The following is a 12,938-nucleotide window of genomic DNA, read 5'->3' as shown; positions in this document are numbered from 1 at the left end:
ACATTCTTCCCCCCCTTCCAACAACGCTGTGTTCCCAGATGACCGTACTTAATTCCATTATAATCTAGAACAAAGGTTTTTTGTCCCACAATATCATGGCAGAGTTTTACCAAATAAACCTATGAATGAACTCTGTGATTTAAATTTATACTTCAGTCTCCATAACCAATAACCACACCCTTTTCCGTGAGTAAGTTTCAATGTGGAGAAGGTGTCTGACTCATACCATATGGAAGGGGCATAAGTGTTGTGGATCAGAAGACTGAGAAGTCAAAACTCAAATGACTAATGATTTTGTCTGAAAAGAGCTGTGAGCATGGCTTGTCACAGTTGGAACAGCACTGACCTGCATTTGCAGGATGACAGGGCCCACTCTGACTTTCAGCAGGATCTCAGCCCTGGTGGAGAGAGGCGAAGAGGTATTGTCTTGTCTCAAAGCCATTATTTTAAAATAGATCAAAAGAAATGAATCCCTTAAATTGGGTACAGATTTTACAGATAAATTCAGCAGGTCATATGTATTGAGTCCCTTATAAAAGCTGACCATCAGTTTTCAGTTTTCACATGAAAGCTTTGAAGCATTAGCCCCCGGTATGCCAGGTTCCTTCAGAGCAGTGTGACCATACTTACTGCACCAGGCAATAGTACATTATGACTTTATGTATTTGTATAAGAACTTCATCACCATGGGGTGCCAGGGTGACTCGGTTAAGCATCCCACTCTGGATTCCAGCTCAGTTCACGATCTCACAGTTGGTGGTACCAAGCCCCTCATCGGTCTCTGCGCTGACAGTGCAAGGTCTGCTTGGGATCCTCTCTATCCCTCTCTCCCTGCCCTTACTCTGCTCTCTCTCTCTCTCTCTCTCTCTCTCTCTCAAATAAATAAACATTTAAAAAAAAGAACTTCATCAACTTATCAGCTGATATTTGGGGAGTTCCTTGCTTTCTGCCTTATATTATTCATTCTGTCTTTTTACGATTCCTTTATTCATCCTGTACACATTTTTATTATTTTTTTTATTTTATTTAAATACAAGTTAATTAACGTGTAGCGTAATAATGGTTTCAAGAGTAGAATTTAGTGATTCATCACTTACATATGACACCCAGTGCTTATCCCAACAGGTTCCCTCCTTAATGCCCATCACCCATTTAGCCCATCCCCCCACCCAACACCCTCAGTTTGTTCTCTGTGTTTAAGAGTCTCTTATGGTTTGCCTCCCTGTTTTTATCTTATTTTTCCTTCCCTTCCCCTATGTTCACCTGTTTTGTTTCTTAAATGCCATGTATGAGTGAAATCATATATTTATCTTTCTCTGACTGACTTATTTCACTTAGCATAATACATTCTAGTTCCATCCATGTTGTTGCAAATGGCAAGATTTCATTCTTTTTGATTGCCATGTAATATTCCATTGAATATATAAACCTCATCTTCTTTATCCATTCATTAGTTGATGGATATTTGGGCTCTTTCCATAATTTGGCGATTGTCAATAGCGCTGCTGTAAACATTGGGGTGCATATATCTCTTCAAATCAGCATTTTTGTGTCCTTTGGATAAATACCTAGTAGTGCAATTGCTGGGCCGTGAAGTAGCTCTATTTTTAATTTTTTGAGGAACCACCATACTGTTTTCCAGAGTTGCTGCACCAGTTTGAATTCCCACCAACAGTGCAAGAGGGTTCCCCTTTCTCCACATCCTCACTGATAAATGGTTTCCTGAGTTGTGAATTTTAGCATTTTTGACAGGTATGAAGTGGTATTTCATCATGGTTTTGATTTGTATTTCCCTGATAATGAGTGATGTTAAGCATCTTTACATGTATCAGCCATCTGGATGTCTTTTTTTGGAAAAGTGTCTGTTCATGTCTTTTGCCCACGTCTTCACTGGATTATTTGTTTTTTGGGTGTTGAGTTTGATAAACTCTTTATGGATTTCAGACATTAACCTTTTACCTGACATGTCATTTTTTTTTTAATTTTTTTTTTCAACGTTTATTTATTTTTAGGACAGAGAGAGACAGAGCATGAACGGGCGAGGGGCAGAGAGAGAGGGAGACACAGAATCGGAAACAGGCTCCAGGCTCTGAGCCATCAGCCCAGAGCCCGACGCGGGGCTCAAACTCATGGACCGTGAGATCGTGACCTGGTTGAAGTCGGACGCTTAACCGACTGTGCCACCCAGGCGCCCCTGACATGTCATTTTCATATATCTTCTTGCATTATGTCTGTAGCCTTTTAATTTTGTTGATTGTTTCCTTTGCTGTGCAGAAGCTTTTTATCTTTATGAGGTACCAATAGTTCATATTTGCTTTTGTTTCCCTTGCCTCTGGAGACGTGTCAAGTAAGAAGTTGCTGCGGCCAAGGTCAAAGAAGTTGTTGCCTGTTTTCTTCTCTAGGATTTTGATGGTTTCCTGCTTTACATTTAGGTCTTTCATACATTTTGAATTTGTTTTTGTGTATGGTATAAGAAAGCAGTCAAGGTTCATTCTTCTGTGTATTGCTGTCCAGTTTTCTCAACACCATTTGCTGAAGAGACTGTCTTTTTTCCACTGGATATTCTTTCCTGCTTTGTTGAGGGTTAGTTGGCCATACATTTGTAGGTTCATTTCTGGGTTCTCTATTCTGTTCTATCAATCTATATGTCTGGTTTTGTGCCAGTACCATACTGTCTTGATGATTACAGCTTTGTAATACAGCTTAAAGTCTAGAATTGTGATGCCTCTGCCTTTGGTTTTCTTTTTCAATATTACTTTGGCTATTCAGGGTCTTTTGTGGTTCCATATAAATTTTAGAATTGCTTGTTCTAGCTCTGTGAAGAATGCTGATGCTATTTTGATTGGGATTGCGTTGAATGTGTAGCTTTCTTTGGGTAGTATCAACGTTTTAACAATATTTGTTCTTTGATCCATGAGCATGGAATGTTTTTCCATCTCTTGGTGTCTTCTTTAATATCTTTCATAAGCTTTCCATAGTTTTCAACGTACAGATCTTTTACCTCTTTGGTTAGGTTTATTCCTAGATATATTATGGTTTTTGGTGCAATTGTAAATGGGATCGATTCCTTGATTTCTCTTTCTGCTGCTCCGTACTAGAAATGCAACTGATTTCTGTATGTTGATTTTATATCCTGCAACTGCTGAATTCATGTATCAGTTCTAGCAGTTTTTTTGGTGGAGTCTTTCGGGTTTTCCACGTGGAGTATCATATCATCTGCGAGCCAGTACACATTTTTTAAGTGCTAGGTACTAAGGTTAAAACAATTAGTAAGAAAAAATTCCCGTCATCAAAAATTCTATAGGTTCTCTGAGAGACCAGAATGGGGATAGGAAAGCAGGCCCACGTTTCTACAGATCAGAACAGACTCTTCAAAGCAAATGCTTCCAGCCTTCCAAGGATCTTTCCCCCTTGGAATCCCCTAAATCCCCTCCCACTTCCAAGCAAAAATCTCTCTAAATGTGCAGAGCGACAAAGTCATGGGTTCTTTTTTCCTCATTTCCATAGACAACATTATGTCCTACAAAACCCAACATTTCTTCACTACCTCCAGCTTTGTGCATATGTGTATGCTGACACCGAATTCCAGCAGAGAGAGCAAGATTTCAGGGTGGGGTGGGGTCAGTTAATTCATAAGCAATTTGCAAAGCTGGAAAAGAGGAAAATATTACAGATAACATACTCCATGGTAATGAATTGCATAAAGAGCAAAGATTTGTTTTTTCACTAGAAAGAAATAGACTGTGCTAAACATTTACAGTTTTAGTCTAATTGAGGTAAATGAAGTCCACAGTCTAAAGAATCACCGCGGTTCATATGAGAAATCTCTGAACAGACCTAAGCCACTCACCCGTGGCTGGAAACCAGCCGGCTGCCGACATAGTGCCAATACAATGGTGGACACTAGATCCCTCATTCCTTCATTCATTTATTCATTCATTCATTCATTTAACAAGCATTTATTGACTACCTACCAGAGGGTACTCTCTTTATCAAGCCAAGAGTCATGGCGCACTCTCTGTATGCAGGACACTGGGGTAACTCCTCTCCACATAGTGTTCCCAAGTATTCCTGTGGCTTGCTGAAATGAATCAGCGAAGTCACCAGTAAATGAGCCAGATTCCAACACAAGCAGTCAGACTCCAAGGAGAAGCGACGCATGATACCGCTCCAGCCCTTAAGAAGCTCACAGTGAGAGCAATACACCACTTTTGCAGGCTGAATCCCACTCTGCCGGAGGTGTACATGTGGGCTCTGGGGCCCCAGACGGAGAGTTCATTTATGGTCCAGCGTCTCTTGTTCATTTCATTTTCCACCAGCACGCCTTCCTTAATTCATTCTCTCTCTCTCCTCGCTTTGAAAAGAAAATTTAAAAATCTGTAATTTTCTTTTTAACTAGTGGGATTTTTTTCCCCTGCCCCTTGATATCTGTGGGGTAGTTACACCTGGCTTCAAACAACTGTTTTTCAAGAACCTGTTCTGTATCAGACATTGTCGCGGGGGCAGAAATGCAAGTACATCGGCAGTGGGCCAGTCAGCGCCGGGAGGGAGCCGGCAAACCAAACTCCTGCCAGCCGGGTCTGTTGTTCAGTAAAGGCCCAGGGTCACCAGGTCTTCCTGTGTTTCAAGAAATCAAAATACATTTTTTTCTCTCAATGTTTTAATAAAAGACACTAATTCAGATATTTTGGAAATACAGTGGAGGACAAACAAGATATATTTCTCAGGCTGAAAGACAGTAAAGTTTGGTTTCTGCCTTTAAGAGACTCGCAACCTTGTGATAAGATAGGAAAAGAAGAGAGATACAAAAAAGAACATTTTTTTTTTTTTTTGATGTGAGAGACAGGTGGTAAGCCCCAAAGAAAAGGAACATTATACATGCGATCGCAGGGAGGAGTTACATTTTTAGCCGGGACGCAGCAAAGGGCAGGAGACGCAGTATTTGTCCTAGCCTCAACAAGTGTGGACAGTCTCACAGGCATTCCAGGGAAGAGAGGGCGGATGAAGCACGGGGAATGATCTGGATGAAGCTGTATGGGTGGAAAAGAGCAGGGTGCCTATGGGCAAAGAGGAAGGGAGCAGTTGGGTTTCCTTGAGGATTCTGAAGGGGTAAAGCAAAAGGGACGAATGGTGAGGTGGGACCCATCATGCAGGACTGAGGAATTCACGGTGACGCTCCATCCCGCGGGGGTGTGGTTCCAAGATACACATGTGTGCGAGACAGTAGGCTCTTTAAACAAAGTCAAGACATTAAAAGGAGACTGGGTAGTCCGAAACTTAGAGAAGGGCTATGTATCCTATCAACTTCTGGGTGACTCTCAAAGCAGATTCACAAATTCTGTGCTCTAAGAGTTACACGCTACATTCAGGAATGAGACCCGTTCAGCTTTATTAATCCAATATATTATTTGATCATAGAACTATTTTTTTTTCTTAGAACATTTATTTTTTGACCCTGAAAAGAACAAAAACAATGCAGTCAATATTGCTAGATGCAGCAGGAAAGCCACTTAGGCCTTCATGCAGTGGGGTGACAGGACACGGGTGGTTGGGGTGCCTTGAAGACCTTCTAAGAGCAGTGCGAACCAGAAGAGCAAAGGGGAGAGACTGGGTACAGAAAATCAGCTGGAAGGCTGTCACAACAGTCCACAGTCATCGTAATGGCTCCCTATTATATAGCTCTCCATAAATGCTATATTTAGCACCCCACTTAGCACCCCACTCGAGGTGCTCTTCATATCGTGCATGTTGCAATGACAACCCGAATTGGGATAAGAGCAACGCTCACTCTCAGGGCAAAGATGGATCAGCCAGAACTCGCCCTCACCCCTCCCATCCCCTCGGCTTCCTCTTTTTTTCTGTCTTTCATCTGCTCTGCTCCCGCCTTTTCTCCCCCAGCTCCGACATATGTGCCCTATAACTCCAATTTGGACGAAAACAAACATTTGACATTTGAATACTGCCATCAAATTATTTTTTGAGCACTTGAGATTCATTTCCCTCTCTTTACTGCTCTCTGCCCTTTAAGACACGCTGTAAGCTAGGACTGAGAGGGAAAGCAGGTGGTTAGTTGGCTCTGTGGGGGCTTGAGGGGCTTTAGGATGGGATTTGGTGCCAAATCCAACTTTCTCCTTTTATTCTCCTGGGTTCTGGACACATGAAGATTGATAGCCAAGAGGAAACTAATTCCAGCTTTTGTTCATAACTAAGCAACTACCTGATCTCCCCTCCCCCGTCCTCCTTTTCTGATATTACAGCTAAAATCCTGGGCAAAGTCCAGAAGCCGAGAAGGCTCTGGACTCCAACAAGCCCAAAGTGGCTCGATCACTAGAGCAGATTCCAAGCCTACTAATCCAAATATCCTTTCGTATGAGTGGCAAATGGCCAGTCTTCCTCCCCAGCTGCTACAGGTGGGACAGAGAGCCCGCGGGAGGGTCAGCACTGCTAGGCAAGTGCCACCCAGTCTGTGCTGCCTGCAGACTGGCAGCGCACAGGTGGCCGTGAAGCTGGCCCCTCGGTCAGTCGGTCACTGGGAGTAAAGGAGCCTCTGCCTGTCTCTTTGAATTACAGTGATTATTGTCAGTGAGGGAGAGACAACCCAGTGAATGTCAGCCGCCGCCCGTCAGATCTGCAGATTTTTCTCCGTGGAAGAGAAAAGTATTTGGGGAAAGAATGGAAATTAAGGAGGAGAGGGCTAAGGCTCAAACATGACCCAAGAACAGAAAGCATTACCCTTTCTCCAAATGGTATTATTTCAGGAAAACTGGGCAGACCTTCTGCCCAAACTTCTTACTCCACTGAGCTATCAGATTCCATTCTCAATAATTAATCCACGACAGCCTTTCATATTGTCCTTCAGCAGTCTTTTTCAATATGACTATCCCTGAAAGGCTTAACATCCACATAATCTAAGACTTTGCTGGGAATTGGTTTTGCTGCGGGCTACATGGGAAACTTGGGTATTGGGAACAAGAAGATTGCTGCGCAAAAAAAGAAAGAGGAAGAGGAAGTGGAACAGCCCCAAGGTTCTCTTGTCAGCCTCATGTTGCATACCTGCTTGGATGCTGATATGAAAATAGCATTTTCTCCAGTGATTTGAAGGATGACTGTGGGTAAAGTCTTGGATGTTAACAATGCCCTATCCCTGTTTTTTCAGTAAAAATACCATATGGGAAATGTGGGAATTTAAGCAAGAGAAGTATAAATGTAAACATAAATATAAAATCTATGATTTTATAACAGTTAATTTGGTGATACAATCCTAATATATTCCTTAAGCATAACTAGTATATAATTAATATATTAAGACATATATTATAAACATGTTATATGTGTTATAGAGTATGTAAGTACATATTATATATAAGTATATGTAATACATGCAACCATTATGTTTAAAGGGATATGTTTATCCATCACCCAGTTCATTTTATCTACCTTATGAATTTCACATAATTGGAAGGAATGGCAATAAGATCCATATGAGCTAACATGATTTCTGAGGTTGGTCAGTTTTTAGGAGTATTTTCTAAGAAGGAACAAGGTAACCAGATTTAGGACACCCTTGGGACCCTTATTTTTACAATAATTCAAAATAGAAATTACGGCACAAAGTGAAGGGGAGAATTTTGTCATTACTTTCAAATTTGCCAGCTTAATTATTTCCCGTGGAACAGAAACCCTTTCGGGATGACGTGAGTTTGGAATGTCGTTAACAAGGTAGGGATGTGCATTTCACATCTTGTAGCTCAAAAACGCAGCCCCTCTCGTGACAACAGAAGACCGGGCTGTGTATATGCTACGGTGGTTTAGGAAAAACCTGACAAGCTAACAATAGACCTGCATGCTGGGAGGAGCAGTCATTTATTTTCCCTTGTATTTTCTTCCCATGAGACTCCACAGAGAGCCAGATGCATGCCCATGCATGCATAAGGCAAGAGCATAGAAATTAATATGCCTCATCCAGAGAAATTTCAGTCACCTCGCGCTAAGCTGCTGGGCCCATCTTTGGAAAGTTCATCCTTGAAGGCTGAATAAAATTTCTGCTGTACCGCTTTTTGTATAAAGTATCGTGTTGTTTGCTTAAAAATGGAAAGTTCATTTTATTAAGCTCTCTCACTGTGATTAGGTTCTTCAGAGTATTAGCTCTGTTATCATTTTTCAAGTGTGCCTTTTTAATAGTTTGCTCTGCTGACTTTCTAGAAGTTCTCTGATGGGGTTTTCTCAGCCATTTTTACCTTCTGTCCTTATCATGTTTCACGGTTCTGCAGCATTTAGATCCTTCACATCGCAGGGCAGAAGTGATTCAGGGCAAAACAAGGGGGAACATATGCCTTCTTTTTTTAAAAGTCGTGGATGGATATGTATATCTATCCAACTTTGGGAGAAAAGCCTTTTTTTTCTTTTTTCTTTTTTCTTTTTTTTAAATATGTGCTCTACTATTCGATGTCATCACATTAAAAACCTGAGGACAGATAAAATTTGCCCTCAGAAGTCAGTTTCTTTTCAGAAAATTGAAAACCTTTGATGAATGTTGCAAAGCCCCAGAACTGTTGGCTGCTTTGGTTTGTGCTGGGGATGTCACATTAAGTAGGAGAAAATTTCCACAGACCCTACTTAGTTCTCCCCACTAACACCAATTCTGGTTTTGAGTCTGCTCTCAATGAGTATATGACTCCTACCCCCACCACGTGCAAGCAATGGCTTCTTTCCTAGGAGGTGATTGACGGCCAGGAGGCATCCAGCTGAGTTGTCTAGTTTTTAAAAAAAACGGATAAAAGGAAAAGCAAGGAGATGTGTATGAAATGGGGTCTGTGGCGGAGGCGGGGATATAGTGGGGACAGGTTCAGTAAAGTTATCATTCTATGTCCAAAGGAGCGGACTTGGAAAGCGAATTGAAGGACGCGTGTAACGGGAACTGTCTGTCGGGAGAAAAAAAAGCTAGGTGACAGTGAACTCCATCTCATAACTCCATAAAGAATTCATCTGGCGCGGGGGGTTTCGGTTCAGCAACGAGTCGAACATTATCAGATTGCCTCTAGAAGTTCCAACATGTATTACCCTCGATGAGGATTTCTCCCTCTTGGTGGTGTTGACATCTATGGCTGGATAAGCGTTTGTCGGGCGGGTGTGTTCTGAGCACGGGAGGCGGGTTTGCAGTACCCGAGGGGAGGCCAGTACCCGCTGCGCGCCAGGGGCAGCCCACGCCCTGAGTCATGACAACCAAAAATGGCTCCAGACGTTGCCGCGTATTTTCTGGGACCAAAATCACCCTCGTTGGGAATCTCTGGCCTAGACCCGTGGTTTTTAACCTCGGTGGCAAAGTGATAGAGTGAACCGTCAAAGTACAAGTGCAAAAGCCTATTTTCTAAGATTGATATTAATGGATCTCTGGTACGGCTCAGACCTTGATGTGGTTTTTAAGTTCTTAAGATGATTCTGTTCAGTCTAATAGGTGTGATCATCAGTTTAGGAAACAGTGAGTGCGTGCCACATGCCCCGCATTGCCTTAGGGGATGAGGGTACGGCGGTGGCTTGTATACGTGTGCATACGTCTATACACTCGTACCCACACACACCTGTAAGAGAAATGCTGTGTGTATAGAAAAAACAGCCACAGCAGCATGTAGGAGATGCTCTCAGTGTCTTGCCCACAACGCTTAGCACTTGCTGTTCCCATATATGCCACTGGCTTCTTAGTATAAGCATCTGTGACTCTGCCAGGGAGGCTTCCCAGTCACGGAAGCATGCCCTGCCTGTGCAGATGAAAAGTGCCGTGAAGCTACCACCCCAGGAACAGCTGCCAACCGATGACAGACAAGAGCCGTCCCACCCAGCTAGAGAATAAGCTGAGGTCTTACGTCTCTACTCCAGTTCTGTGCTGTTTCCCAAAGGACTCCGGTGTGGATGAGATCCCCTGGCACTCACTGATGCACTCTGTGTTAGATTCTTTCCCTACGCCCCCCTCAAACGCCACATCAACTATTTGAACTCACATCTGCTGGAGGGTCTTGGGGTCTGCTCTGGGACAACCCAGTTAAAGACATAGCATTATTTATATAAGCTAAAGACATAATGAAAAGAAGAGAGAAAAAAAAAAAAAGAAAAAGAAATGCCCATCAACAGAAGTGTGGCTAAATAATATAGCACATCCATATAATATTATGCTTTAATAAAAATGAACCAACCGTAGCTTCTCATAACTACCTGAATGAATCTCGCCAAACTTAATTTTAAGCAAAAAATACTACAAAATAATATCCACTTTATGATTGCATTAGCATGACCTTTAACATCAGGCAAAACTAATTCCTTGTTCTAAAAGGTATGATGGTGGTTACCTTTGGGAAGAACGAATAGCAATGAGGGGACCGGGAATGTATTATTTCTTAACAGCCACAGTATTACATGTATATCTTCACGTTGTGATGATTCAGTTATTTTTGCACTTCTTCTATATAGAGAGTTCAATTAAAAGTTCTAGAAAATCTAGGGGTGCCTGGGTGGCTCGGTCGGTTAAGCGTCCACCTCTTCATCTCAGCTCAGAACTTGATCCCCAGGATGTTGAATTCAAGCCCGACATTGGGCTCCGCATTAGACTTTAAAAATGAAAACTTCTTTTTTTTTTTTTTAGAAAATCTAAATGTTCATCTTAGGGTCTGTGAGAAAAGCAGTAGATCATGTAACAGGGAGGGTTGGAGTGGGGGAAAGGAGGGTAGAAAACGACATAGTAATAGCATTAGCTCACGTTAGAGAGATCACTAATGAAGGTTGGGGGCCACCATGAGACTTCGGGCTAAAATCAACAAAACAAGCAGAGGCTGCCCTGAGCCTGATCTCTGAATTGGGAAGGAAAGGGACTAGAATCACACTAATTTTCACTCACTGTGCCTCCCCCCCCCACTCCCCACCCCATTCCTCATTCTTACTCTGAGAATAGCTTGATCCTGGCTGAGCTGTCTTAAGTGCTGAAAACGTCAGCAATAACATGTTGAATAGAGACAGGGAAACCAGCATAATGTGTAATGAAGCATTAGAAGCAGAAGCCATGCTAACTTTTCAAGAGGACTGAAGAGAGTCCTTTTCAAAAGTCTTAACAACCTAAAAAAACAAAAAAACAAAAAAACAAAAACAAAACAAAACAAACAGAAACATGTTCTTTCAGTGACTTTTCTTGAACACTCATTTTCACTGTATACCATAGGTACTTACTGAGCATTTTTCATCTGAGACTGAGCACCTTAGACTGGTGCTTTGCCCCAGCAGCTAGGTTCTGCTGATAAATATCCATGAGAAACGTATCACCAATTTTATTCCCAGTCAGTAGGTAAATTAATTACTGATAGCCAAGGATTCATTCGTATTCTTTCCTATCTTCCCGGTGTGTGTTTGTAAATGATTGCTTGCTCTAGGCAAAGGATTTTGATTTCTTTACCTCTCGACCTCCAAAAAGGTCTTTCAAGGGCGATGCCATTTTCTGTTTTCTCATGTATGTCTTTATTACAATTCATCAAATTAGCTCACCGAAACCTCAGTGATTTCTTGGCTGTAAAATGTTGTAAAATTGGAGCCATGTTGCTCTTAGTAGCTTTTGCAATCTTCATTAGTATTTATGAATGTGAACCCAGGCCGTGGCAGTAATATTCCCATTACTGAAAGCCTGTTAAGAACCACATTATTGTCTTACCTTAATTGGACTTCTGTCTGAGAGGAAAAAATAAAGAACTGATTTAATTGTCTCCTGCCATTGACCTATGATATTTTTAAGGCATGGGCTTGCCTCATCTCTACCAAATGGGCCCTAGAAGGGCTGGTCACCTTGGTACTAAACTTCTCAAAAAAAAAAAAAATCCGTTAAAAACTGGGGTCAAAACCAATTGGATAATGAGCCAAAAGGAGAAGTCATTCTCCCAACTTGAGGTCACATTAGGCTCCTTCTGAAAAGTCAGGACCTGGATTTAAGCATCTAGATAGTGAGGGACTTGAAATTAGATTTTAGAGGTTATAAATCTTTCTGAAAAAGAATTCTGCCATCTTTCCAGTTCTTTTTCCCTCCTTTAGTTTGGGTTCTTTCGTGCTTCGGCAACAACAAACGGATTGACTTTTCCAATTCTAACAACGTCCGTTCCCTGGGTGGGATTCTACTTTAGAAACAGAAAACTCTGGAGAGTTTCCTCACGCCAAAGAACTATACGGCTGATCTCCACAATTCTGATTCACTGGCTTTATTTCCCAGATGAGCCATTGGACTTAGATGCAACTTTAAATGCATCGAGAAGGCAATGAGATCAGTACCCTAGAGCTACCAGCTGCTCTGTCATTGAAGTCGCTCCAGCGACATCTGAGAAAGAGCCCAGTTTACCTACCTGCCCCCTCACTACCCAGGCCCGTCATGTTTGGAAAAACCTCAGAAAGAGGACTATTCTCCCTTGTGGAATATTTGACAGACGTGGGTCACCTTTTTCTTCTAGATTCTCCTTTTAGTCTTTGAACTGGAATACAGACACAGCAACCCTATATTCCAAACTAACAGGCCACTTCTGCTGGCAGCGGATCTTTGTTTAGAATTTATGATGTCTTTATTTGAAATGCTTTCACATATTGTGTGTATTCAAATGATTTAGACCCTAGACCGTACTTTGCTACATACTTAACAAATTTAGCGAAAGGTAAACTGGTATTAAAAAACAAAATTTCACCCAAAGTACTCGTTGTTCACCCCCCTCTTATCAAGCACTTGTTATAATACTGACAGAATATCATTTCCATAATTTCCTTTGCAAGCTATTGTACCTGACCTTGCTCAGTTATTCTTTATACTTTTTTTAACTTTATAGTTTCTCTGTTTTTATCGAAATAATACACGTACATAATTTTTACACAAATTCAATGGGCTTATAAGAAAGAACTGTCTCTTGCTTTTCCAGCCACATGCATTC

The 12,938-nt window shown here is 41.7% G+C and overlaps 1 protein-coding gene across 3 annotated transcripts in view; it reads left to right on the top strand.

The window, feature by feature from the left end:
* The window catches only part of GRM3 (glutamate metabotropic receptor 3), a 219,476-nt gene that overhangs the window by 173,044 nt on the left and 33,494 nt on the right, over positions 1-12,938 (top strand). The window lies entirely within an intron of this gene.

The sequence above is a fragment of the Herpailurus yagouaroundi genome, unplaced genomic scaffold (assembly GCF_014898765.1).
Source record: "Herpailurus yagouaroundi ecotype Mexico unplaced genomic scaffold, PumYag 100, whole genome shotgun sequence".
In the NCBI taxonomy this organism is placed as follows: Eukaryota; Metazoa; Chordata; class Mammalia; order Carnivora; family Felidae; genus Herpailurus; species Herpailurus yagouaroundi.
The sequence above is the reverse complement of the archived record's forward strand: the minus strand, read 5'-3'. Positions and strand labels throughout refer to the sequence as shown.